Genomic DNA, 5153 nt, shown 5'->3' with positions numbered 1-5153 from the left:
CAGTCAGAACATTATCTCACCTAACACATTTCTCAGAACTTAGTGATGGGGCCAGTGAGTGGCACGATGCTTAAGGCCCTGGACTCCCACATGGCTGACTGTGGTTCCAGTCCTGGACCTGGTGGCTTGCTCACTTTCCCTCTGTCTTTCTCTGGTGAGCGCATGTGCCCTGTAGCAAATTTCAAAACAACAACAATAATGATGATAAATAAAATTAAATAAATATTTATTTTATAGAGGTTTTGCCTTAGGGCACATGTGCTTGCCAGAGAGAGAGGCAGAGGTGGAGAGAGGGAAAGTGAGAAATCACCCCTCACAGGGATGGCCACACCTCAATCTCTTTTCCTCCATTATCCTCCCAAATCTTGGACATGCACACACAAAGCATTTTTTTTCTTTTTGGAGAGGTTTTGCTATAGGGTGTGTGCGCTCACCAGAAAGACAGAGAGAGGCAGAAAGCGAGAAGTCACTCCCCAGGGAGGATGGCCACACCACAATCCCTTCTCCTCTTCTCCTCTCAGGATCTTGGGCATACATGCACATGACCAGCGTGTTTAAGCCACCTGGTCCAGGACTCAAACTGTGGTCAATTACACGGGAGTCCAGCAACATAGCCATTATGCCAACTGCTTGTCCCCACTCAGCATTTTTCAAGCGGCTGGGTCTGGAATTCCAACCCCAGGTGGCCACATGGGATCCAGCCACCTCAACTCTATGCCATGTGCTGGCCTTGTTACTCAGCTAAGACACAGGCACTCCTATGACCTTTAGTTGTGGATAACAATGTGATGTAGCAAAGGTGGGATGGGCTTCTGGTAAAGTCCCTTATGGTCATGGTGGAGAGTTCAGAAATTGGCCTGCTTCCTGCTTAGAAGATTCTTCTTTGGGAACAAGCAGGTGGTATGGTGGTTAAGGTGCAGAACACTCCCACATGGCCAACTGTGGTTCAAATCTTGGATCTGGTGGCTTGTTTTCTCACTTTCCCTTTCTTTCTCTCTCGTCAAATTAAAATAAATACTTCTTTAAAAAAAAAATAAGAGGCATCTTTGATATGAGGCATCTTGAAGATGGAAGCCATTGCCAAGAATGTTGGAGTAGAAAGAGAAAAGGAAGTTGAGTCCTTTCTGATTCCAAGGAGCCACTACTTGTAGAGTTTTTCATTTGTTCATTTTATTTCATGAGAGCAAGAAACTGACTCTTGACAGTCTTGTCACACTGTGATCCATGCCTGCCAGTCCTCCAGCCAGTCAAGGTCTCAAGCATGCAGACCTGCTTCAGGTCCACTCGTGACCTGATTCTGTGGCTTCCAGCATTGTGGAACAGCACTCCACTGCCTGGGCCATAGAGACTGGGCCTAGAGTTCTTTTTATGAATGAAGAAACATTTATCTGGTGGCAGAGGTCACACTGCAGAGGCAGAGCTGGATCTATGTGGAAGGGCATGAACTGGGTTTCCTGGTTAACTTGCACATGCTGGGCTACCAAGTTCTGGGCAGGCTGGAGACTCCACAACAGAAACCATTTAGGGTGACTTGTCTTTCTCTCATTCATGAAATAAACTTTAAAAAAGAAAAGAAACTGCTGTTTGTGGTTATTTCTACCCATTAAGTCAGTCAGACATTCCAAATATCAAATGCTCCCTGCAAGTCTTAAATCAGGAGGTATTGTGTTTAAATTCCTGCCAAGAGGGTTGCATTTACATTCCTACCTAAATCAGAGACTTGACTTTCATTTTGGAGAGATTTTTGCTACAGGGTGTGTGTGCTCACCAGAGAGATAGAAAGTGAGAAATCACCCCCAGGGGGAAGGCCATGCCCAAATCCCTTCTCCTCCTGGGATCTTGGGCATGCAAACACACATGCCTGGTGTGAGATTGAAACCACCAGGTCCAGCAGACCCAAACCACCAAACCACAATTGGCCATGTGGGAGTCCAGTGATGTAACTGCTGTGCCATCTGCTGGTCCCAAGACTTGACTTCCTTTTTTTTTCCTCCAAAGATTTATATTTGCTATAGGGCATGTGTGCTCGCCAGAAAGACAGAAAGCAAGAAATCATCTCTGGGGTCTGTTCACATAGCAATCCCTTCTCCATTCTCCTCTCCGGATTTTGGGCTCGCATGCACACACATCCCCTGTGAATTTTAAGCCTCTGAATCCAGGATTTGAACTGGTCAACTACGTGGGAATTCAGTGATATAACCATTACAGCATGTGCTGGTCCCAAGAGACTTGATTATATTTTTTCTTTTTGCTACGTAGGGTGTGTGTGCTTGCCAGACAGAGACAAAGAGATAGAAAGCGAGAAGTCACCCCCTAGGGGGGATGGCCACGCCACAATCCCTTCTCCTCCACTCTCCTCTTGGGATCTTGGGCACGCACTCACATACGCCCAGCGTGAGTTTAAGCCACTGGGTCCGGGACACGAACTGCAGTCGACTATGTGGTAGTCCAGCGACATAGCCATTATGCTAACTGCTGGTCCTGAGACTTGATTTTCTTAAAACTCATATCTGCATGTGTGCTTGTGGGCCCAAGATCTGGAGAGAATGGAGAAGGGATCACAGCATGGCTATCCCTCTAGGGGTGATTTCTCGCTGTCTCTCTCTGTGTCTCTGGTGAACCCTTGCACCCTACAGCAAAAATCTCTCTAAAAAAATTATTTAACTTTATTGTTATTATTTGACCAGAGAGAGAAAGAGAGAAGAAAAGTGAGAAAGCAAGTCTCCAGGTCCAGGACTCAAACCACTGTCTCCCACGTGGGAGTGCCCAGTGCCTTAACCACCAAGACACCTGTCTGCTCAAGCTGTTATCTTTGGGGAATCAAAATACTTAAATCTTGGGACCAGCAGATGGCGTAGTAGTTACATCACTGGACTTCCAGATGGCCAACCTTGGTTCAAAGCCTGGATGAGTGACTTAAGTTCGCCAGAAACCGTGCATGTGTGCCCAAGATCCCAGGAAGAAACTGGAGAGGGTACTGCGGCATGGCCTTTCCCTGGGAGGTGATCTCTCACTTTCTCTGTCCTCTGGGAGTGCACATGCCCCATAGCAAGTATCTCTGAAAAAACTTAAAATCTTTTTTTTTTAAAACCTTTGTTTTTTTTTTTTGGAGAGGTTTATGCTGTGGGGCACGTGCGCTCGCCAGAGAGAGAGAGAGACAGAGAGATAGAAAGCGAGAAATCACCTCCCGGGGAGATGGCAACGCCGCAGTCCATTCTCCTCCATTCTCCTCTTGGGATGTTGGGCACGCACGCACACGCGCCTGGAGTTAAGTCAGCAGTCCGGTACTCGAACTGTGGGAGTCCAGCGACATAGCCATTACGTCAACTGCTGGTCTCCAGAAACTTAAATCTTTATAAGAAATGTATAAACCCTCCTCCAAATTTCCTTCAACTACTAGCCTGCTTTTCTGTCACATGAAAGGAAAGAACACTTTTATTTGATATTTTCACTTCCTTTTATTCCACTGCCAGAGAGTGAGAGCACAAGTCGGGAAGAGAACTCTTGCTGCGATCCCTTGTCCTCCATTTCCCCATCCCGCTGGCATCAAACCCTCAGTCCACCTTGTGGGTCCCGGCCACAGTCACCGCAGGCTGCCCTGGGCCCTGTCCCTTTGGAACTGCTCTTTTGTGTCCTGTGGGGCGGCAAAGGGAATTCTGGAAGGGGAGCGAGGGAGAGGGGGAGATCTTACGGCGTTCAGGAAGCACGACTTAGAGGTTCGATTCACTCTTACTAGCTGCCCAAGCAGTTACAGCCAGTCTGCGCTCAAGCCCGCCCAAGGAGGACAGGACTCAGGCGTGCCTTTCAGGTTGCTTTGATCACATGGGGAAAAGGGGGGTTACAAGTCACAGTGGGACACGGCGCAGAGCGTCCTATGCCAGCGCCGCGACAGGGAGTGCTGAGTACCCTAGGGCGAGGCATCTAGAGGAACAGTCGGTGAGGTGGCGGAGAGCTGCATGAAGATCTTAGGGAACAAAGGTGGCGGCTGCCACGACATGACCGAGGGCGAACGAGAGGAAAAGTCCACCTGGTGATGCTAAAGTACGGAGATCGGAGATCGGGACTGGCAGCCGACAGGGGAGCATCAAAGACCGCGAGCGGAGGGCCATCTGGGAGAGGAGAGGTCGGTACCCCGAACGGGCAGGGCCTTGCTAAAGGGAGGTCTCAGATGCAGCCAGACGCGATCTGGCCCAAGCGGAGGCCAGAGCCGATGAGCTGGGCTCCGGGTCCTCTTTTTATGTCTGATTTTAACAGGCTCATGGTGACCTGACAAAACATCAAAAGACTTTTCTAACATTTTACATGTAAATCTGTGGGATTTTGGTCAAAACAAAGTGGGCTTTGTTTACATGTTTTTGCGTCATGGGGGGAGCACAGAGCACGCCTCCCCCTCACGCTGTCGGTCAGCATCATCTGCTATGAGATGCGCACGAGGGTGTCGCTGAACGCTGAATTCCGGGAGCATGACTAACGCTAGGCTGAATGGGCTACAACATGGGTCAGGATGCTCTCGGCCAGCGTGTACAATCAAACATTGTCTTCACAGCACGTCAGGTGTAACAACCGTCACAGCAAGTACAAGTCAGGTATAACAACGTGTCACGCACACCTTCCCAGCCAACGGCTGCCGAGTCGCAGAGCCCCCCTCGGCCCTCCCTTCCCGCCGCACTTGGTGGGCCCGAGCCCTCCTGCCTATCTCCCCTCGGGCCACTCGGTCCAGGCTGGCTCCCCACTCCCCGACCAGCTTCTTCTTCCCTCCAGGTCCGGGCTGCAGGCCCAAGGAGCCGGGAGGAGGCCGCTCGCCCACCTCCCCAGCACGGCTACCCCAGGCACCACGCGGGACGTGCAGGAGGAGGAGAAGGGCGGGAGCCCCGCGTCGCTGTGCGCCCACTCCAGGGTCTGCACGCACCAGGCTGGGGCACTTAGGGCGGGAACCAGGCCTCGCACAGGCCCTGCCAGATCCGCTCCCTGCGCGGCCCCGCCTCTTCCGGAGGGGTGGGGCCGAGGACTCAGGAGGGCGCGTGCGCGGGCAGATGCTGGGGGCGGGGCTGCGGCAGGACGCTCACGTGACGGTCGGGCGCCTATAAAGGCAGGCGCTGGCAGCGCTCAGAGGTGCGAGGACGGTGGCGGCATCGTCCGAGGGGCAGGAGGGG

The sequence above is a fragment of the Tupaia chinensis genome, unplaced genomic scaffold, assembly GCF_000334495.1.
Source record: "Tupaia chinensis unplaced genomic scaffold, TupChi_1.0 Scaffold143756_1, whole genome shotgun sequence".
NCBI classification, from domain to species: Eukaryota; Metazoa; Chordata; class Mammalia; order Scandentia; family Tupaiidae; genus Tupaia; species Tupaia belangeri.
This window is presented reverse-complemented; position numbering follows the sequence as displayed.